Raw genomic sequence first — 24,527 nt, 5'->3', positions numbered from 1 at the left:
GGTGTATCTGTCCTGGCAAGCCCAAAGAGTATCTGGGACTCAGTTCCAACTAGTTAAAAAGGAAGTACCACAAATCACAGGGTACACCACATAATGTCTAACATTCCTGGTAAGGAAGCCTAGACTCTAGAATTTAATATGAAATATGAAATACAAAGATGCTGTTAATTATCTGTTATATAAAATAAATTCTATAAAAAAAAACTAAAAGACTCAACCAAAAAAGATTCTAGATGCATATAACTACAGAACTGTGTAACAGGATGCGGATGACAATCCTCGTAAATGGAGCAAAACCTCAAAATGGAGCAAAGACTTCAAATGGTCTTTGTTACAAATTAGAAAAAAGCCGTAATTTTTTTTTAAGATTATTTATTTGACAGACAGAGATGGCAAGTAGGCAGAGAGGCAGGCAGAGACAGAGAGGGAAGCAGATTCCCTACTGAGCAGAGAGCCCGATGTGGGGCTCGATCCCAGGACCCCGAGATCATGACCTGAGCCGAAGGCAGAGGCTTAACCCCCTGAGCCACCCAGGTGCCCCCTGTAATTTTTTTTAATAGAAAACATAAACACCATCACCATGGACAGGTTATTGCCTTTAAAAACACTAAAACTGGGCGCCTGGGTGGCTCAGTGGGTTAAGCCGCTGCCTTCGGCTCAGGTCATGATCTCAGGGTCCTGGGATCGAGTCCCGCATCGGGCTCTCTGCTCAGCAGGGAGCCTGCTTCCTCCTCTCTCTCTGCCTTCCTCTCTGCCTACTTGTGATCTCTCTCTGTCGAATAAATAAATAAAATCTTAAAAAAAAAAAAACACTAAAACTAAACATTAATTCAAATTCATATTATTTGCATGTAGTTTCTCACCATTTTATTTACTAGAACTTTCAAATAATCAACATTTAATTAAAAATAACTGTACAAAGGGACACCTGGGTGGCTCAGTCAGTTAAACATCTACCTATGGGGCTTCCTTGCTCAGCGGGGAGTCTGCTTCTCCTTCTCCTTCTGCCTACCACTCCCCCCCACCCCTGTGCTCTCCCTCTCTGACAAATAAATAAATAAAATCTTTAAAAAATAACAACAACTGTACAGAGCTATATTATAACTGAGGAGGGTAGAAGTAAAAGGGAAAATCTGACCCAAGGGTTTTTTCCTTTTTATTAAAGTTTTAATTTTCACAATTAAGATAAAATTAGGGTACATCCATAAAATAAACTGCTGAGCAGTCTTTAAAATTGAGGTAGTTCTGTACAGATACAGAAAGTACAGATAATTTTTTTAAAGCAGGTGGCAAATAAGTCTGTTATACTATCTCTCTTTGTAAAACAACTTACGTTTACATATGCATGGGGAAAATACAGAAAAATATACACTTATTTGGGGACTGAGATTATAGGAGGGAGATTTATAGCAGTGGGTTTGGAGCTTTCAACTTCTGTGCTATGCATTTCTATGCAGTTTGAATTTTTTATAATACAATCATTTGTCCCTTTTAAAATCAAAGTACTTGGGGTGCCTGGGTGGCTCAGTGGGTTAAAGCCTCTGCCTTCGGCTCAGGTCATGAGCCCAGCATCCAGGGATCCAGCCCTGCATCTGGCTCTCTGCTCAGTGGGGAGCCTGCTTCCCCTCTCTCTCTGCCTGTCTCTCTGCCTACTTGTGATCTCTGTCAAATAAATAAAATCTTTAAAAAAAAAAAATCAAAGTACTAGGATTTTTTTAAAGGAACAAAAAATAGTGAGAAGAAAATATATTTTATTTTTCTACTGGACTAGGACACAACTTTGTTAATAGTTGTGTTACTACACAAATCAAATATACGCTAGTATGATCTTTATGGGAACCCTGACTAGGGATAAATTCTACCTCAGAGACTACAAATGACCACTAATCCTGGATGGCTTAATAACAGAATAGGGCAATAGCATCTGATTGTTGGCACATTTGAACAGAGTTGTCAGATTTAACAGCTGATTATGCTTCTCAATTACTGATACCACTCTAAGATTCTAGGTGTGTTGTTTCTGAGCTTACCTTTATGAAGAAATTTTAATACTTTGGAAGTAATAATTTATCATGAAATCATTTAATAAAATCTTTCATCATTAAAAGAATAGTAATTACCACTGAAAAATGTCAGTAAGAAGAAAAAAAATAATGTACAAAGTAAACAAACCTCCATAATTTTCCTTAAGAATTCCTCAAGTAATCAATCTGCCACTTTCAAACCTTCAAATTTACAAACTAAACTTAGAGATTACTGTTGCTTAAACTTACACTTTCCAAAACTGAACTTCAAGTACTCTCCAGGTTTCCCTGGAGATTGGAACTCAGTGAATTGAGAATTCTGTCTTTTTTAAAGGGATAGAAAGTAATTTAAAGATGATTAATACTTCTGTATACGGAAATATCTGCTTTAATACATCTTCTATCTTACCAAATTTTACCAGTCTTTAAGAGCTCAGTGTAGAATTAAACCATACTGCTCAACAATATCTTAAATCTTTACAAAAATACATTTTTTAAAAAATGTATTTTTACAAAAATACATTTTATTTAGGGGCGCCTGGGTGGCTCAGTGGGTTAACCCGCTGCCTTCGGCTCAGGTCGATCTCAGGGTCCTGGGATCGAGTCCCGCATCGGGCTCTCTGCTCGGCAGGGAGCCTGCTTCCTCCTCTCTCTCTGCCTGCCTCTCTGCCTACTTGTTCTCTCTCTCTCTCTCTCTGTCAAATAAATAAATAAATAAAACCTTTAAAAAAAAAAAACGGTTTTATTTATTTATTTGACAGAGAGAGAGAGATCACAAGCAGGCAGAGAGGCAGGCAGAGGAGGTGGAGGAAGCAGGCTCCCTGCTGAGCAGAGAGCCCGATGCAGGGCTGATCACAGGACCCTGGGACCATGACCTGAGCCAAAGGCAGAGGCTTAACCCACTGAGCCACCCAGGCACCCCCAGAAATACATTTAACATTTTGAACTAATTTTTGTCAATATTTAAAACTGGGATGCTGGGTGGCTCAGTCAGTTGAACCTCTGACTGTTAATGTCAGCTCAGGTCTTGATTTGAGGATCATGAGTTCAAGCCCCATGTTGGGCTCTATGCTGAGTTGGAGCCTACTTAAAAAAAGAAAAAAAGAAAGAAATACAAAAAATGCCTTGGTCTTTGTCTTGTAAGTACTCACATACACTGAATGATGCTCAAGGAGAAATCAAAATAAAAAATACAAAGATAAAAATTACGGTGGCTTACACAAAATTCTCTGAAGAGAACTACCTCAATGAAACAATGAGTACATCCTTGTGAGAAGCAGGAAATACTATATAAAATAGGTAGAGTCGGGGCACCTGGGTGGCTCAGTGGGTTAAAGCCTCTGCCTTCGGCTCAGGTCATGATCTCAGGGTCCTGGGATTGAGCCCCACATTGGGCTCTCTGCTCTGTGGAGAGCCTGCTTCCTCCTCCTCCTCTCTCTCTGCCTGCTGCTCTGCCTACTTGTGATCTCTGTCAAATAAATAAATAAATAAATCTTTTTTAAAAATTAAAAAAAAAAAAAATAGAGTGGAACCAAATTATGGTGGGCTAAAAAAGTCAAGATGAGAAGTTTTGACTGATATCATGTATGTTCAGTTATTCAAATAGTTACAGAAAACTACTTTGTATGCTGGATACGTGGGCACAGATATAAATAAGATACAGGCATCTATCCTTCAAAAAGTTTGTAATTTAGCACAACAAAAAGAATATAAATAACTAAAATATAGAATGATAATAATATAAATAAAAGTACCCTCTATTAGAACACAAAGGAGAGGGGTGCCTGGGTGGCTCGGTTGGTTGGGCAACTGCCTTTCGCTCGGGTCGTGATCTCGGGGTCCTGGGTTCGAGCCCCGCGTTGCGCTCCCTGCTCAGCAGGGAGCCTGCTTCCCGTCTCCCTCTGCCTGCCTCTCTGCCTACAAATAAATAAATAAAATCTTTAAAAAAAAAAAAAAAAAAAAAAAAAAAAAAAAAAAAAAAAAAAAAAAAAAAAAAAAAAAAAGAAATACAAAAAAAAAAAAAAAAAAAAAAAAAAAAAAAAAAAAAAAAAAAATAAAAAAAAAAAAAAAAAAAAAAAAAAAAAAAAAAAAAAAGAACACAAAGGAGAAAGCAACTGGTATTTCTAGGAAAGGCTCTATAAAGATGACATCCAAGTCAAACAATGAAGGATGTACAAGGTAATGATGGTAGGCAGAGAAAACCTTCATTTCAAACAATGGCAAGAAATGGCACTATCTAAATATTCTAAATGTTTGGGATGTAGATTTTTAAAAATATATATTTATTTGAGAGAGAGAGAATGAGAGATCGAGCAAGGGAGAGGAAAAGTCAGAGGGAGCAGCAGACCCCTGCTGAGCAGAGAGCCCCATGGGCCACTCGATCTGGGGACGCCAGGATCATGACCTGAGCTGAACTGCAGTTGCTCAATCAACTAAGCCACTTAGGTGCCCTGGGATGTAGATTTTTTTGTTTTTGTTTTAGTGGAAGAGAGTAAACCGGAGTCAAATTACCAAGAAGTAAAGAATTCTATGCTTTCACTTAACATACAATTTAGAAAGATTTAATTGAGGAGGTGCTGACAAGAGTAGACTTGAGGGAAAGTCTGAGAGATTTCCTGTGATGGAGAAAAAGGGCAGCTTTAGAGGGGGACCGGTGAAGTGAAGGAAAAGGCAGGATATGCAAATATGAGTCATTTAAGACAAAGAAATAAGATAGGGAAACAAGAAAGAAGAAAAAAGCCAATGCCAAGGGGAGGTTTTTTTTTTTTTTTTTACTTTATTTATTTGAGAGGGCACGAGAACTCATGTGCATGAGGATGACTGGGTAGCCTGATGCAGGACTCAATCCTGGGACTCCAGGACCATGACCTGAGCTGAAGGCAGTCGCTCCACACCTTCACCAACAGAGCCACCCAGGCGCCCCAATATGGGGTCTTGCTTGGGTATCTGAAGGAAACACTAAGTCACTGTCAGAAATAAAGTTACTTGAAAGAGAATAAAGGGATTTAGTTTTGGATATTTAGAAATAATAAGACAACACAATGGACTAAGCCTATAATACCAGGTCTGGAAATAAAGATTTTAGCATTATCTACTTGGAGGAAAATAAAATCACTACAATCAATAAATTACCTACCATAAAAGTGAAATTCTGAATATAGAGAATAAAAAGCTAGAAGAGTATTGTATGGGGGTGCCTGGATGGCTTAGTGGGTTAAGCCTCTGCCTTCAGCTCAGGTTATGATCTCAGGGTCCTGGGATCAAGCCCCACGTCAAGCTTTCTGCTCAGCGGGGAGCCTGAGAGAGCCCTCTCTCTCTCTCTGCCTGCTTCTCTGCCTTCTTGTGATCTCTGTCTATCAAATAAATAAATAAAATCTTAAAAAAAAAAAAAAGAGAGTATCATATGGTAGAGTATCTGCCATAAGAAAGGCAGGAAGAAAAAAAAAAACTTAGAAAAATAGTAACAAAGTCTGAGACAGGAGAAGATCTGAGAAGGCAAAACCCTGAAAGCTATTCTTCCTATTTATTAACCCCTTCCTGACTTCACATTTTTGACTAACCAGTAAGTACTCAGAAACACATCTCAGTACTGCTCTCACCAGCTCTATGAATCAGTACTTCCAAACAATTTTTTATATCCTGATACACAAAGAATATTATATATATTGGGCATTTAAGATAGATAAGGCATCTAGAGGGTGCCAGCCCTGGAGCTCCAGCCATCCAGACCCTCTCACATCGCATCCAGACCCTCTCCTGATGTGTTGAAGGCAAAGGGATCGGTATCTCCACATACCTGCAACCAAATCACAGTATACTAGCTAAAGCTCTGCTCTAAATTCTTCATCCCTTTCTTCTGTAAACACTCTTCCAAACGATAATTCTATACCAATGAAACCACCTGCCTTTGCTTCTAGGTTGCTGCCATGGTTTTTAAATCATCCTAACCAGTACCAAATATTTTTAATTGAAAGAAATTTTTAACCTCAACTAAGTCAATAACTACCTGGCGATTCTTTCTTTCCTCATAGTGAAGGACTCAAATATTTACTTAATTCCTTAAGCTCTCTCCTCCTTTCACATCCTCTCATTTTAAGCAAATTACTAACTCTGCCTCTTACTTTATGGAAAACAGAGGCTACCAAAAAAACCTCTCCAATGTCTTACTTCCCTATACCAATCTCTAACTTTTCAATTTGTATCAGGACCCTTACAAAATATGCCATCCTGTACTGGAAAAGGTATTTTAGATTAATAGTATCCCTCCACTCAAAAAAGACTTAAACTGTCAACTTTATGCTGTTAAAGCAGCCTAACCACAAGCCACTGAAATTAGTTACTGCACAGATTAGCATTACTTCATACTCTCTTGTACCTACTCTTCCTACATGGAAGGAAAGAGAGAAGGAAGGGAGAGAGGAAAGAGGGATAGTAGGCTTCTTCTACCAAATCCCCAGATTGAACAAACTTGAGACAAAATACCATACTATGATCTTGAAGCTTTCAACATTTTTTCAGAACACTGCTCAACAATCAATCTAGAATCACAAACTGCAGAACCCTACAGAATTATGTTGTTTTGGAATGAATGCTGTTTTTTGCTAGTATCACACCTGGCTTTCAACTTTATACTCCCACCCAAGCAAATATCCATGTTAAAATATGGTATCGTTCATAATTCAGTTACTTAGAACTGTCTTGCATAAAATACTCATCAGGTCTTACCATACTGTTCAAATAGCTCCACTTTTCTCTTTCTGTAAGGCAATAATAAATACTATGTTCCTTTGGAAGTCAACTTCAGCTCTCCGGAACATAGCCTACAGAAAAATGATTCTCTAAAGGATCAAAATAATTGTCAGGTCAGGCCACATGCAATTCAATATTCAGAGACTATTTTATTTTACACATAATTCTATAATCTTAGTTGTCAGGATTCAAAGTATTAGTGGCAGACAGATATTAGTGGCAGCACCTAAAAACAGGTAAGAGAAGAACTAAGACACTTGTCCCAATAGCTAAAAAGTTCAATTTGCCTAGATTAAATAATATTATTTATGTGAACAGATTCTGAGAGCACTGTAATATAGCACAAAATAAAAGATGATGTTCAAAATCATAATTCTGAGCCATCCAGAAAGCAGATTATTCTCAGCAGAATAAACATGTACATGTTTTAGGCATATTTACAACAATATGGTTAATAAGTTTTTAGTTGCTTACCAGGGAACATGCCGATTTTGACTAGCAATATTATCTCAGTTTTTATTGAAAATGTACAAAAGATGAAAATTTTGATAGTATAAAAAACTGCACATAAATTCATAAAAATGGTAAAAGAATAAAATTTTTAAATACACAAAACACTTGCAAAATATGAAACTACAGTCATAACATGCAGTTTCCTCATAATGATAAGGAAAATACAGGTGACTTCTCTATCTTATCTAAAATGTTTTATTTATTTTTATTCTTTAAAATTTATAAAACAAAATAAACAGGGGTGTCTGGGTGGCTCAGTGTGTTAAGCTCTGCCTTCCGTTCAGGTCATGATCTCAGGGTCCTGGGATCCAGCCCCACATCAGGCTCTGCTCCACAGGGAGTCTGCTTCCCCCTCTCTCTCTGCCTGCCTCTCTGCCTACTTTGATCTCCTTCTCTCTCTCTCTGTCAAATAAATAAATAAAATCTTTAAAAATATATATATATTTTTAAAAAGAGATTCAGGTTAGGGGCACCTGGGTGGCTCAGTGGGTTAAGCCTCCACTTTCCGCTCGGGTAAAGGTCTCAGGGTCCTGGGATGGAACCACGCATCGCATTGCGCTCTCTGCTCAGCAGGGAGCCTGCTTCCCCCTCTCTGCCTACTTGTGATCTCTCTGTCAAATAAACAAAAAAATTTTTTTAAGATTTTATTTACTTATTTGACAGAGAGATCACAAGTAGGCAGAGAGGCAGGCAGAGAGAGAGAGAGAGAGAGAGAGGAGGAAGCAGGGTCCCCGCTGAGCAGAGAGCCCAATGCGGGGCTCTCTGGGATCCTGGGATCGTGACCTGAGCCAAAGGCAGAGGCTTTAACCCACTGAGCCACCCAGGCACCCCAAATAAATAAAATCTTTAAAAAAAAAAAAAAGAGAGAGAGAGAGAGAGAGATTCAGGTTTGTTATTTACAAACTTTGGTTCCTAATGGGTGCTGATCCTAAAATCTGAGGATAAAAATAAGTAGGAGGATAAAGACTGAACTACAGAATTTTTGAAGGATAAGAAAGTAGAAAGTTCAGAAAACTTGTAAATATCCCTGGCTCTTTTTCGCTATTGACAAGGGCTAACTCCACTGTTTGAATGAAAACCTTTCATAGAGCTGCAGCTGCTAATTCAAATCAGATTTTGCAAGAGAACTCAGAAATAAACTCATACCCAGACACAGATCCACTCACTTTCTAAAATGTTTAATAAAGTTTCAAGGCAGAAACACATTTAAAAGCTCAAATTTCCATTCCTTGGGGAAAAAAAATCCAGCTAACGCAACTGGATAAAGGTTCCAATCTCCCTCATCTTTTTACCAGCCCTGACAGTCTACAAATCATTTGTAAATTACTTCTATAATTAAGAAGAAAAAATAAAAACCTGCATAATGAGAAAGAGAGGGAAGACTAGAGTAACAGCAGTTATGGCAAAATAATACTAATACTACTGATGATGATACATCTATGACTGATGACAGTGGAGAGGAACAGACTCTAGAAGTCTACAATTCCTGTTAGCCTAAGTTCTTAAATACAGCTGTCTGTCCATGGCAGGTTTCCTGACATCTGAAAAAAAAGTTTGTTTTTTCCAGGCTTAAAATAAAACACAAGGATCTAAAGGACTTTTCCCTACTTGGCTGCCCCTAAAACAAGTATACACTCCTATGCTTGCTTTATTTTTTGTTTTTTGCTTTTTTTTAAGCACGGAGCTCAACACAGGGCTTGATCTCATGACCCTGAGATCAAGACCTGAGCTGAGCTCAAGAGTCAGATCCTTAGCTGACTGAGCCACACAGGCACCCCCTTTAAAGCTTTTTAAGTTAACTTTCCTTTTTTAAAACACTTCAAAGTGCTTTTAGAAAGCTACCTCTTATGGGGGCACCTGGCTGGCTCAGTCGGTGAAGCATGAGACTCTTGATCTCAGGACTGTAAATTTGAGCCCCACATTAGGTATAGAGATTTCTTAAATATAAAATCATTTTTTAAAAAAGGAAGCTGAGGGGCACCTGGGTGGCTCAATGGCTTAAAGCTTCTGCCTTCGGCTTGGGTCATAATCCCAGAGTCCTGGGATCAAGCCCCACATCAGGCTCTCCAGTCAGCGGTGAGCCTGTTTCCCTCCTTCTCTCTCTGCCTGCCTTTCTGCCTACTTGTGATCTCTGCCTGTCAAATAAATAATAAACAAAATCTTTAAAAAAAAAAAAAAAAAAAAAAAAGAAGCTGCTTCTTAATGACTCCACAGCTGAAGACAATGTTACACACAGATACAATTAAGTACTCTTTTACAAATGTGTGATACTAAAACCTCTTCACCACTTATCCAAATATCCAGGTGCAGACTTTCCAGACATTCTGCAAAGGAACTGAAGAACCAAGGAAAAAGGGCACTAGGACCCAATGCCCAGATTCTGATTTTTAATGCTGCTCTCCAGTAAAAGGAACTAAGGCTCCTTGGTTCTAGGATTTTGGCAAGAAAGATATAAGATAAACCTGGAGCAGAAAGTGCCAGAAAGTAAAGAACATATACACACATACACACACACACACATGCACACTCACACACAAGGCCAGAGGCATGTCAACAGAACAACAGAGCCAATCTGAAAGAGTTCCCAATGTCTAAAAATAGAACTATAGCAACAAGATAAATAAATCAGTACCAGATCATACCCCCAAGGTATAAAATAAGTATCCATTAATTCATACTGATATAAATGACTAAATAAATAAGTAGGAGCAAAGAGACAAACTTCCTTATAGAAGAATTCCAAATGACTTGTGCAGATGCATCCCTTCTAGGAGGTAGAGCTTAACTACTCCTCTCCCTTCAGTCACTTCCAAAGAAAGGACTAAGAAGGAAAAGAGAGTACTTTAAGGTGGAGCAAATAGTACCTTGGCCAGAGATCAAGGCTACTACTATAACTCATGTTGCTAACAGGGGTACTTCACCACTCTGGGACTCTTCCCGTAACCCATATCCCTAGTCAAACCAGCGAGATAAACATCAGGCAAACTCAAATTGAAGGACATTCTATAAAATTCCTGATAGTCCTCAAAACTGTTAAGATCATAAAAACAATGAAAAACAAAGACTGAAACCACAGGCGATTACATTCAAATAACATCCAGAGTTAAGTTAATAGTAATATACCAATGTTGGTTTCTTAGTTGTGACTGATGAGGGATAGGTAAGGATGTTAGCAAAAGAGGTAACTGCGTGAAGGGTACACATGAATTCTATGTATTCTATTCATTAGCTTTGTAACTTTTTTTTTCTTTCTTTTTTTAGAGGTGGGCAGGGGGAGAGGGAGAGGATCATAAGCAGGCTCCATGCTAAGTGTAGAGCCGGAGGAGAGCCTGAGATCATGACCTCAGCAGAAATTAAGAGTCACCTGCTTAACCTACTGAGCCACCTATGGGCCCCTCTTTGCAACTTTTCTGTAAAAGCTTTTCTGTTTTTGTTTACCCTATGGTAAGGGCACTAGGGCATTATATGTAAATTTATCCCAAGGAAATCCCTAAAAAGGGAGGAGACAGGTGAGAGTAATGACAGAGCTTAACCTGCTCTCCAACCTCACCAGCCCCTCACTACTGCCAATATCTCCAAAAATCTTACACAGGATTACTAGGGGAGGTGGAGAGAGGGGAGTCTAAAGCTGGAGCTACCAAAGAAAAAAAAAAGCTTTAAAATCTACATAATCTTCAACATTAACATTGAGGTCCTTCCCTCTCGCATCAGGTAGCACAGCTCAACTTCATTAACCTTCAGTACTAAGAAAAGAATTATAAGCTGTAATATACTTGAAAGCTAAAATGGAATAAAAACCAATCCCAAAACTTGACTAGAAATGTATCAATAATCAGCAATATAAAATGAGGTGTACAATTAAAAATGAGCCTACAAAATGCATTCCAAACTCTGTTTTTAGCCTTGGTTTCACATGAAAGCATAAAGCACATCCCCAAATGACATAAAGCTGGAAAGAGATCACATATACACTGAACGACAAAATCAGGACCTGAAAATAAAAGCTTAGAATAATTAGCAAAATCATTAAAAACAAACACTTTAATAAACATAAAATACTGCAAATAGCTTAACTTATATACAGCTAAAGATATATGGGCACCTGGGTGCCTCAGTTGGTTAAGCACAGGTCATGATCTCACGGTTCTGGGATCAAGCCAGTGTAGGGAGTCTGCTTCTCCCTCTGCCACTCTCCCTGCTTGTGTACCCAATCTCTCTCTCTCTCTCAAATAAGTAAATAAATAAAATCTTAAAGAAAAAAAAAAAAAACAGGGAGACACTTTTTTGTTTTGTTTTGTTTTTCTCTGAATAATTTTCCTGAAGTCAGTAATTGGGTAATATTCAGAGACATTCATTTACAAATCTTCCAAGTTCTTTGTCTAGTTCTATAAAAAGAGTAAATGATACAACCACCTTTTTTCAGACTCATACCCAAGTTTTCTGGTCTGAATTTATCAAATTTTAAAGACTTTTTCAGAGATCATCACCATCTGGTCACTTCATAAAAGTAGATCTACTAGCATCTTCTCTCACAGAGATAACCTCACAAGAATTATTCTCTAGCTATAACCTAAAAATTTGAACAAAGAAATCCTCCCAAAACTAATAACATATAAAGTAAAATGTATAACCGTAACACAAAGCACAGGAGTGGACCAAAGAGATTTAGGTTGTTTGATGTTTCTTATATGTGAAATAGGCTATTTTTAAAAATTGCTCATTTATTTATATATAGAGAAAGAAATCGCAAGTAGTGGGGGGAGGGGGACAGGAAGAAAGAGAATCTCAAGCAAGCTCCACGCTCACCATGGAACCTGATGCAGGGCTCAATCTCACAACCTGAAGATCATTGACCCGAGCCAAAATCAAGAGTCGGATGCTTAACTGACTAAGCCACCAAGGCCCCCTGATAGTCTATTATTTCTTGAAGACAGACAGTGAAAAGTTAAAGATGCATAATGTAAACCCTAGATTAACCACAAAAGATAAAAAATAAGTACAGCTAATAAACCAAAAGTGGAGGGGCGCCTGGGTGGCTCAGTGGGTTAAGCCGCTGCCTTCGGCTCAGGTCATGATCTCAGGGTCCTGGGATCGAGTCCCGCATCGGGCTCTCTGCTCGGCAGGGAGCCTGCTTCTCTCTCTCTCTCTCTGGCTACCTCTCTGTCTACTTGTGATTTCTCTCTGTCAAATTAATAAATAAAATCTTTAAAAATAAATAAATAAATAAATAAAATTTAAAAAAAAAAACAAAACAAAAACAAAAGTGGAAATAAAATGTAATACAAAAAAAAAATTTTTTTCACTCAAAAAACTAAAAAACTAAAGCCCAAAGTAAATATGAAAAGGAAAATAAAGGGACAGAGAACAGATGGGAAAATAGAAAACACAGACCAAGATGACAGATTAAAACACAACTGTAACAAAACAGGGTACTATTGGCATAAAGATAGACTGGAGAGTCCAGAAATAGACTCATACATATCGTCAAGTAATTTTCAGTAAGAGTGCCAAGGTAATAGGAAAGGAATAGTAACAAATGGTGGTGGAACAACTGGTGAACCATGTGGGGAAAATTTAACCTCTACACCACAGACTGGACAAAAAAATTAACTCAAAATGGATCAAGACTTAGTTCTAAAAGCTAAACGTTAAATTTCTAAAAGAAACATAGGCTAAACTATATGTAATCATACCATGGACAAAGGTCTCAAAGAACATAAATAGTACTACTCATTTTTTAAAATCCATTTAATTAAGTAATCTCTACACCCAACATGGGGCTTGAACCCATGACCCCAAGATCAAGAGGAACATGCTCTACCAAATGAGCCAAGTCAGGTACCCCTAGCACTATGCATTCTTTATATATCGCTAAACTAGACTTTATCAAAATGAAAATTTACTCTTCACAGATACCACTAAGAGAACAAAAAGGCAATGGGGTACCTGGATGGCTCAGATGTTTGAGCATCTGCTTTTGGCTCCAGTCATAATCTCTGTTCTTGAGAAGGAGCCCCATGTCAGGCTCCCAGCTTAAAAAAAGAATCTGCTTCTCCCTCTCCCTCTGCCTTTCCCCCTGCTTAAGCTATCACACTCTCTCTCTCAAATGAATAAATAAAATCTGAAGAAGAAGAAAACAAAAGGTAAGGTAGCAGACTAAATACAAAGGAAAATTGCATTTATGTGTAATTTATATGTATATATAAGTTGAATCCAGAACATAAGCAAACTCTTCCATTTTAATACAACCCCACCCAAAAAAATAGACAAATGATTTTTAACATTTTTCAAAACACATACACATGGCCCATGAGTATGTGAAAAAATGCTTTGTATCTTTAGTCATCAGGGAAATGCAAATTAAAACCACAATGAGATACAACTGCACACCCAATAAAAGACTAAAATTCTTAGACCAAAAACCGAACATTAACAAGGATGTGGCACAACTGCAACTCCACACATAACTCTTTGGTAGCTTCTAATAAAGTCATACATACATCTAACCTATGATCCAATAATTTCACACCTAGGTTTGAAAACACAGGTATACAAAAAATTTGTATGTGAATGTTCATAGCTTTACTCGTAATAACCAACAATTTGGGAAAAACGAATCTCCAACAAGTGAATAAACAAATTATGATATATTTTTAAAATTATTATTTTAAAATACAATAGGATACCAAAGAGCAGCAGCAAAAACAACAACAAAGAAGGAACTACTGATACAAGTAACATTATGGTTACATGGATATACACATTTGCCAAAACTCTGAATTGTACAGTAAAGATGTGTACCTTATACTCTATATAAAGTTATAGCTCAATTAAAGTGCTTTTAAAAAGTTTCCCTATAGAAAAATAGGAATACACAGAGAAATTAAGCCCCAAAACACCATCTGAATAAAATATCATCATCCTTCTCTCTCTCTGACAAAGGCAATACCCAACAGAGATAAAAATATACCTGTATCGGGGCACCTGGGTGGCTCAATTGGTTAAGTGTCTGCCTTCGGCTTAGGTCACAATTCCAGGGTCCAGGGATCGAGCCCCACATCGGGCTCCCTGTTTAATCCCTCTCCCACTCCCCCTGCTTGTGTTCCCTCTCTCACTGTCTCTCTCTGTCAAATAAATAAATAAAACCTTAAAAATATATATATATATATATATATTTCTTCCTTAAGGCAATACAGAAATACTGGCTAAGAGCTTACTTCTGGGCCACAGAAACTCTTTACTCCAATCCTAATAAACTCTCAAATGTGACATCTCCTAAATTTTGGAATTCTCTTTTCAGGTGACTCAAACCTCCTGATATAAACCCCTTAAACTCCATTACTGCTGTTGAGTCTCTAGAAAGTTATGAACCACCCTATGCCCAAAACTCCTCATCTGAAGAATGGAAATATTCACCTTAAAGGGTTAAGACAAAATAATGTATGCATATGCTGGCTCTTATTATTACTTTTAAAGTTAAAAAGTCAACCAGCTTTTAGAAATCATCCAGGCAAAAAAAAAAAAAGTCCACAAGCTTCCCCTGTTTTCTTTTCTTTTTTTTGGGGGGGTGGCCTTCAATTCTTTTAGGTACACCTATGTCAAGCTAGTCTATCTTATTCAAATAAACTTTCAATTCCTCTTGAAGATCAGATCAAAACCCTGAATTTTTGTTTGTTTTAAAGATTTTATTTATGTATTTGACAGTGAGAAAGAATACAGCAGAGGGACTGGCAGACAGAATGAGAGAGAGAGAGAGAGAGAGAGAGAGAAGCAGGCTTCCTGCAAAGCAGGGAACCCAATGTGAAGGTCCCAGGACCCTGGGATCATGACCTGAGCCAAATGCAAATGATTAACCTACAGAGCCAGTCAGGTGCACCCAAACCCTGAATTGTTAATGCACCCAAAGCAAAGGGTAGAATAACAAAATAAATACAAATAAAACAAAAAACTAGATTAGGAAAGACAACAGCTGCCCTGAGAATGTAGGATCTAATGCAGTAAGCAAAACTGCCCAAGCAAACAATCTCTCCTTGGATGAAACCAACAAGTTTATTTAAATAAAAGTTGTTTTTGCTCTTCCTGTGTGATTTAGGTCAAAATGTGTAACCTGGAGAATATTAGTTAAAGAATATCTAGGGGCGCCTGGGTGACTCAGTGGGTTAAAGCTTCTGCCTTCGGCTCAGGTCATGATCTCAGGGTCCTGGGATTGAGCCCCACATCGGGCTCTCTGCTCAACAGGGAGCCTGCTTCCCCCTCTCTCTCTGCCTGCCTCTCTGTCTACTTGTGATCTCTGTGTCTCTGTCAAATAAATAAATAAAATCTTAAAAAAAAAAATTAAGAGTATGTTCTAAAGAATAAGAACAAGAGTCATACAAGGAAAAAACCAGCAGAGTTACTGACACTTTTAATGAATGAAGAAGGTAAAGGCATACTGACTTGGATTAGGGAAAATACCTCCGGGTAGGGAGCACACCTATAATGTGAATTCAACAATGTGAAGATAAGAAAAAAACAATTTAAACTATGTAGATTATGCTTGCAATTCCGCTCAATAATTACATACCCAGAATGAACACAGAAAGATAAAATTTTACTATTCTCTAGTTGGTCTCACATCCCATGTGCCTCTCATGATATGAACATCTTGCTGTGCTGTCAGATTCTAATGTTTAGAGCCATTTATTTTTCCCACAACATGGACCATAAACACAGCCTACGACTTCATCTGGTGTTTAACAATGAAACATGATTCGCTTCAATACTAAAGGAAAAACAGGATATGTTGAACTTTGAGAGACTGTATGTCTATTTTTTATATTTTATGGGCAACTTTAGGGATTTCCAAGGTTATTTTGACTAAAGGGCATTTTTGTCTTCTTTGGATCTGTGTATTCTGACAGCAAAGTGAAAATCCTTGTGGCAAGAAACAAAAACAGTAAACTATTAGACAACTGAGGATACCAGTCTGGATTTATTATCCTCTATGCTAACTTTATTCAGCCACTTTATTCAACAAACCATTTTTGGTTTTTTCGCTACTAATGACTGCTCAAAGTGATAATTAAGAAGACAGTTAAGGGACGCCTGAGTGGCTCAGTTGGTTAAGCAGCTGCCTTCGGCTCAGGTCATGATCCCAGCGTCCTGGGATCGAGTCCCGCATCGGGCTCCTTGCTCGGCAGGAAGCCTGCTTCTCCCTCTGCCTCTGCCTGCCATTCTGTCTGCCTGTGCTCGCTCTCTCCCCCTCTCCTCTGATAAATAAATAAAATCTTTAAAAAAAAAAAAAAAAGAAGAAGAAGACAGTTAAGAGGGCGCCTGGGTGGCTCAGTGGGTTAAGCCGCTGCCTTCGGCTCAGGTCATGATCTCAGGGTTCTGGAATCGAGTCCCGCATCGGGCTCTCTGCTCAGCAGGGAGCCTGCTTCCCTCTCTCTCTCTCTGCCTGCCTCTCCATCTACTTGTGATTTCTCTCTGTCAATAAATAAATAAAATCTTTAAAAAAAAAAAAAGAAGAAGAAGAAGACAGTTAAGATTCTATTCTATTCCAGAGAATATCATACTCTGGATAAATACAGTAATCCTAACCCTCATATGGATTACCATACATATAAAGCTAGCCTACACACATTTACTTATATACTTTCTAGGCAATCTTAAGAATTTTGGTTTTGGTATACATACACTATGAGTTCTTCCTGTTGGGGATAATCAGGAAAAGAGACATATGAGGATTAATAAAAATGACGGAAGAGAAAAGAAAAATATTTGAAACTGAAGCCCGTTCAAGATAAAGGAAAATGACTGAAATTAAGTCCAGGCCTTAGAACTGTCATCCAGAACTGCTATCCGTGGGGAAAACTACTCATTCATGCGGGAATAAAATGGGGAAATCCAAGAGTCTAAGAAGAATGATCAACTCCATGATGGCAAACAGGTTACACACAAGTTAGGTTATCCAAATTTTTTCTATCCCAAGCATCTGGGATAGAAATGTCAGAATCTGGAAATGTCACCCAGGTAACAGATATAATTTTGCAGTGGCCTATTAATATTTTAGAATATATAATATTACTGATAATACATTAGCTACTATTTATGCAGTTACTGTTTTCACTCAAAAAAATATTTATTGAGAGCCTATTAGAATGTAGCTGTTGTAGGCACTGGGATTGGCCTTGAACAGGATACAGCAAGTCTTTGTTCTCATGAAAATCCATGCAGATGAGAACAAAGCATAAGTAGACAGTCAAGATAATTTTAGAGAAAAAATTGTGCTATTAAGGAAATAAAACAAATGGTAAAAGATGAACATCAACAGGCTCCTAGGAAGCTGAAGACCTGAATCATGAGAAAGAACAAGCCACCAGTTCACCACACCACACAGTGTAGAGGAAGAGCCTTTCTAGCAGAGGAAACAGTAAAGAAAGATCCTGTGGCAGGAAGAGGCCCAACATCTGCAAACAACAGAAAGGAGAGTGAAAGGAAAGGGAGATGGCACACAAAAGGATCAGAAATGGTCAAGGACCAGATCAGGAGGCCTGTACGGAACTACGTGCCATGTTTTTATTCCATTTTATCCTCACTAAAAACTATTATCTCCAAGGAACTAAGAATTATAAAAGGAGGTCTGACATACAAACATTTGGATTTTAATTCTTACATAAGTTGCTGGGTTTGGTCTCTCATTTTTAAAATAAATGTATAGTTATGTGGGATTTCATATGTTCACTTAACACTTCATTTTCCATGACATTATTTTCACATAAGACTATTATGTAATTCAACCACTACTTCTTCTATTTACCATGGAGATTTCTGGAACTTAGCTTCCACAGTGGGAGAATGCTAAAGGTCTACTAAAATGGAAATAACTGGGGTGCCTGGGTGGCTCCGTCGTTAAGCATCTGCCTTCGGCTCAAGTCATGATCTCAGGGTCCTGGGTTCAAGCCCCACATCAGGCTCCCTGCTCAGCAGGAAGACTACTTCTCCCTCTCCCAGTCCCCGTGCTTGTGTTCCCTCACTCGCTGTGTCTCTGTCAAATAAATAAATAAGAAAAGGACCAAATAAGAGAATAAGAGAAGGACCAAATACTATGGAAAAACAGAAGGGACAGCCGTTGATTCTACAGGAGAAACTTCACAGAAGTTAAAGAGCTGGTCCCTAGAAGTAGAATTTCCTCAATTGGAGAAGAATAAAAGCACAGCAAAGGAATGGCAGGCAGGAAGGTGGTTACAAAAATAGATGCTTTATTTTAAACAATCAAAATTCTCTATATTCTCCCAGATGTACATAGCTAAAGTGGTCTGACCTATTCCTCCCCTTTCCGTTTTATTATTATCAAAAAATATTTTTTAAGTCTAGTTGACAGAATGTAACATTAGTTTCAAGTGTACAACATAGTGATTCAATCTCTCCATCTCTTTAGCTTACCACAAGTGAAGCTACTATCTGCCACCATACAATGCTATTACAGTATCACAGACTATGTTCCCTATACTGTACCTTTTATTCCTCTAACTTGCTCATTCCATAATTGGAAGACTGTATCTCCCACTCTTCTTCACCCATTTTGTCCCTCCCCTCAAGCAACCATCAATATATTTATACATCTGATTCTGCTTTTGTTTATATGTTTCTTTTGGTTTTTAGATTCCATATATAAGTGAGATCATATGGTATTTGTCTTTCATGACTTATTTCACTTAGCATAATATCCTCTAGATCCATCCATGTTGTTGCAAGGAGCAGGACCTCATATTTTATAGCTGCATAGTATTCCATAAGATGGCCAGTTTTATCTCACAGTACATAGAGTTCTTTAAAGCAATGTGATGTCAAGGGGCACCTGGGTGGCTCAGTGGGTTAAAGCCTCTGCCTTTGGCTCGGGTCATGATCTCGGGGTCCTGGGATGGAGCCCTGCATCAGGCTCTCTGCTCACCCAGGGAGCCTGCTTCCTCCTCTCTCTCTCCCTGCCTCTCTGCCTACTTGTGATCTCTGTCTGTCAAATAAATAAATAAAATCTTAAAAAAAAAAAAAAAAAAAGAAATGTGATTTCACAGGGGCACCTGGGTGGCTCAGTTGGTTAAGCAAATGCCTTCAGCTCATGTCATGATCCTAGAGTCCTGGGATCAAGTCCCACATTGGGATCCCTGCTTGGCAGGAAGTCTGCTTCTCCCTCCGACCTCCCCCTTCTCATGCGCTCTCTCTCTCAAATAAATAAATAAAATCTTCTTTTAAAAAAAAGAAAAAAATGTGATTTCACAGAAAATACAATCAAACCCATGGTAACAGTCATTCTATAGATGTTCTGCAATAAAAATCTTACATGACATGATTTTCTTCAGCTAATGACTACTTTATATTAAAAAAAAAAAAAAACTAGCCGTCAAAAACAAAAAACAAAAAACAGGGGCACCTGGGTGGCTCAGTGGGTTAAGCCTCTGCCTTCAGCTTGGGTCATGATCCCAGGGTCCTGGGATCGAGCCCCACATCGGGCTTTCTGCTCTGCAGGTAGCCTGCTTCCTCCTCTCTCTCTGCCTGCCTCTCTCCCTACTTGTGATCTCTGTCAGATAAATAAAGAAAAAATCTTAAAAAAAAAAAAAAACAGCTGTCATGGTAGATTTAGACTTTGTAAAGTGAACCTATTTACAAACCTAGTTACATGTGTATTTTTTCACATATTCAGACATGATTTGGGGGCACCTGGGGACTCAGTCAGTTAAGCACCCAACTCTTGAATTCAGCTCAAGTCATGATCAAGGTCGTGAGATCAAGCCCCATGTGAGGCTCCAGACTAGGCATGGAGCTTGCCTAAAGACAAGCTAAACTAAAGGGAGTTCTCTCTCCCTTTACCTCTGCTTTCCCCAATCCCCACAAAGGCACTGGCTTGCGTGCACTCTCTCTCTTAAAAAAAAAAAAAAAAAAGGAGAGCGAGCGAGCGAGCGAGAATATTTAAAAAATAAACAAATGTGATTTTACACTAAAAGTTGGAGAGCCTATTTCTATATCGATAATGTAACTTGCTCCTGATATTTATCAAAAGCAAAAGTTCATATTTTGTTTAAACATATTAAATTACACAAATAACTTTATCTCAGATTTCCTTGCAATCCCCACTAAATGAAAAAAACTTAATTCTCTTTCTCTCACACACACAGAATCTAATAGCAACAAAGATTATCTCTTTGTTGCTATTAGATTGATAACGACAAAATCTAATCATCTGACCAACAGCAACTCCAAAAAGAGAATGGAAAAAAGAAAATGACTGAAGTCATGAAAGCTAATACAAGAATATTTCTTTTTTTTTTTAAGATTTATTTATTTATTTATTTGACACAGAGAGAGGGGTGTCACAAGCAGGCAGAGAGGCAGGCAGAGAGGGGGAAGCAGGCTCCCTGCCGAGCAGAGAGCCCGATGTGGGCTCAATCCCAGGACCCTGAGATTATGACCTGAGCTGAAGGCAGAGGCTTAACAGAGTGCCTTAACCCAGGCACCCCAAGAATATTGCTTAAAATTGAAGGACCTAAGCCCTTGCTACCGATGTCCTCAGAGATCACCATTCTCCTCATCCACTCCACTCCAGCAACAACAGCTTCTTGGCTTTTCCTTGAGCAAAGTACAGCTATTACTACCTAATCTGCCCAGAATGATTGTCCCCCAGAGAGCCAGAAGGATCTCTCACTTGCTTCCTTTCCGTCTGTGCTCAAATGTTTCCTTGTCCTTGAGAGGATCCCTAATCACCATATATTTAAAAAGTGAACCCCACCCCCATCTTCTCTTTCCAGCTCAGTTATTTCCATAATCACTATTGGTTAATATTTCCTTGTTTTCCCAACAGAGCCTAGTCTGTTTTCATCATTACCATGTGCCTCAAAGCTTAGAACTCACAGTTAATATTCAATAAATATATGCTGAATTATTACTTAAAACAATCTAAAATTGTGACACAACTACAATGGGAGAAAAAAGAAGAGTGGACTCCTTTTCCATTAGAGGTCAAAAGATAATGCAGAAGATAACTACACAGCAATTCTCAAACTTTTTGATCTGTAAACCCTTTATCCTCTTAAAAGTAAGTGAGAATCTCCCAAAAGCTTTAAATATGTAGGTTATATTTATTAATATTAAAAATAAAATTGGTAAATGCTGAAAGATTTTTCAAAAACAGTAATATGTAAACCCATTACATGTTAATATTAAGTAACATTTATGAATATAGTTTTTCAAAAAAGTTACTAAGAATAACACTATTACACAACTTTGCTAATCTCTTTAATGTCTGAATAGAAGAAACCTGGATTCTTAAATACGTTTCTGTATTCAATCTAGTAAGAAATCCACCTTCACTCATGTACGTAGTTTAAAAAGAGAAGTGTCTTTAATAACTTATTCAGATACTGTGCATGTTATTCTTTGATATTATCTCAAAACTTAATAAATGTAATTTTGTAAATGTTACTTGCAGTGTTGAATCTGCTACCTTATCTATGAAACTTCATACCATCTCATTAAAAATCTACTGATTTATCTTGCCCCCTAAGTAGATCTTTCATACACAGCATGATTTTGTAATATCATGCATTGGTCATATGAAAAAAGTTGGTCCATGAAGTTATGCCTATCTTCCAGACACTGACACATTTAATTATATGATAGCCAAAAAAAAAAAAAATCACATTTGTTAATATCCCTATCAATTTCATCAAAAAGGCCTTGAAAAGCTGCCAAGCTCATAGTGGCAGATATGTTTTCCAAAATTCTAAATTTTTGTTTGAAAGCCTTAATTGTATCTTGGTACTAATTTTCCATCAGTTGTTTTCCCTAAGGTGACAGGCTCACTCCATTTATTTTTGAGTACATACATACAAATACCCAAGTTTAAATGACTACAGTTTGTCATTCCTTCAAGTAAAAAAATGGTTCCATTAAAAAAAAAAAAAAAAAAGAAGCAACTAAGTTTGCTAGTTCAGCCTGCAACTCAATCACACACGTATTTTTCTTTAAGGCAAGCATAATTTAAGATGGGGGAAATATAACATTCTTCTCATTCTATCACATGAAATATTAAAAAGACAGGCACTCAAGGATCAAGATTAATAAAATTAACAGATTTTACTGCTTTATAAAGGACATTCTTTTAAAAACTGGGGTTTTTTTCATGGTTTTCTTTTTTTTTTAAGATTTTACTTATTTATTTGACATAGTGAGAGAGACTGAGAGAGGAGAGGGAATACAAGTGGGAGAGGAAGAAGCAGACTCCCCGCAGAGCACGGAGCCTGATGTGGGGGCTCAGTTCCAGGACCCTGGGATCATGACCTGAGCCAAAGGCAGACGCTAAACAACTGAGCCACCCAGGCACCTCTCATGGTTTTCATTCTTAAATGAAACTGGTTTTGTAAATGTGTAGTAATGAAAAATACAAGGACTATTAGTACAGTCTTAGCCACTGTCTTAATAGGCATTACAGGGCCAGCAGTTTTGCCCATCACTGTGTTTGCTATCAATGCAAATGTCAACACAGTTAAGTAGTGAAGAACGTAGTATCACTATCAAATAGTTTCAACCCAGCTGACCTTCTGAATACCCCCTCAAGAGTACAGAGACCACCACATTCTGAGAACCGCTGCTCGGGATACATATAAAATATTAAGAGGAGATATATCTCCAGGGAAAAGAATTGGACAATAGGAAGACAGGGATGGCAAGGAAACTTATTTTTTCCCTGTACACCCTTTGTACTTATGACTTTGGTTCCATTTGTATTGCTTTTATCTTTATAAATTAAATATTTAAAATAACAACAACAACAACAAAAAGGGACGCCTGGGTGGCTCAGTCAGTTAAGTGGCTGCCTTTAGCTTGGGTAATGATCTCAGCATCCTGGGATCGAGTTCCACATCGGGTTCCTTGCTCCAAGGGGAGCCTGCTTCTCCCTCTGTCTCTGCCTGCCATTCTGCCTTCCTGTGCTCTCTCTGTCTCTCTGACAAATAAATAGAATCTTTAAGGAAAAAACAACAATAATAACAAAACTAACATCACAAGTAACTAACTAGACATATAAGCATACTATTTAGAAATACGAAAGTAAATACCAGGAAAAAAGTCTTAGGAGCTGAAAGTGTTTCCACTTACAAACTGGAACTAGGGGATTAGGAGGAATAGCTTAGACTACGGTTTTTCATTATAATGAATATTGTGGAACTGACTTTTGAAACCACGTACATATTAATTGTTTCAAAAATTAACTGGTTAGGGCGCCTGGGTGGCTCAGTGGGTTAAGCCGCTGCCTTCGGCTCAGGTCATGATCTCAGGGTTCTGGGATCGAGTCCCACATCGGGCTCCATGCTCAGCAGGGAGCCTGTTTCCTCCTCTCTCTCTCTCTGCCCGCCTCTCTGCCTACTTGTGATCTCTCTGTGTCAAATAAACAAATAAAATCTTTAAAAAAAAAATTAACTGGTTAAAAACCATTCAAAATGGTTTGGGGGTCTTGGTGGCTGCTCTTCGTTGGGGCCATCCTGCACCTAAGGCAGGAAGATGGTGGCATCAAGGAAGACAAAAAAGGTCTCTGGAGTCCATCAACTCCAGACTCCAACTCATTATGAAAAGTTTAAAGTACTTGCTGCAGAACAAGCAGACTCTGAAAACGATCAGACATGGCAAAGCAAAACTGGTTATCCTCGCCAACAACTGCCCAGCCCCTAGGAAATCTGAAATAGAAAACTATCCCATGTTGGCCAAAACTGGTGTCCATCACTACAGTGTCAATAATACTGAACTGGGTACAGCTTGAGGAAAATACTACAGAGAATGCACAAGGGCTATCATTGATCCAGGTGACTGATATTAAAAGCATGCCAGAACAGGGCGCCTGGGTGGCTCGGTGGGTTAAAGCCTCTGTCTTCAGCTCAGGTCAGGATCCCGGTGTCCTGGGATCGAGCCCCACATCGGGCTGTCTGCTCCGCAGAAAGCCTGCTTCCTCCTCTCTCTCTCTCTGCCTGCCTCTCTACCTACTTGTGATCTCTGTCTGTCAAATAAATAAATAAAATCTTTAAAAAATAAAAAATAAAAAAATAAAAGCATGCCAGAACAGACTGGCGAAAAGCAAATCACACAAAATTTTTCTTTAATAACACCTGCCAGAGCCTGTTTAAAAAAACCAAAACCAGGGCGCCTGGGTGGCTCAGTGGGTTAAGCCGCTGCCTTCGGCTCAGGTCATGATCTCAGGGTCCTGGGATCGAGTCCCAT

General features: G+C 38.3%; 1 protein-coding gene and 1 pseudogene across 5 annotated transcripts in view; one reads left to right on the top strand and one right to left on the bottom strand.

Annotated features, from left to right (window-relative positions):
- Positions 1-24,527, bottom strand: part of RNF111 (ring finger protein 111) — a 96,465-nt gene that overhangs the window by 66,514 nt on the left and 5,424 nt on the right. The window lies entirely within an intron of this gene.
- Positions 23,817-24,527, top strand: part of LOC131999280 (large ribosomal subunit protein eL30-like) — a 2,311-nt pseudogene continuing 1,600 nt past the window's right edge.

Source organism: Mustela nigripes, chromosome 13 (genome assembly GCF_022355385.1).
Source record: "Mustela nigripes isolate SB6536 chromosome 13, MUSNIG.SB6536, whole genome shotgun sequence".
NCBI classification, from domain to species: Eukaryota; Metazoa; Chordata; class Mammalia; order Carnivora; family Mustelidae; genus Mustela; species Mustela nigripes.
The sequence above is the reverse complement of the archived record's forward strand: the minus strand, read 5'-3'. Positions and strand labels throughout refer to the sequence as shown.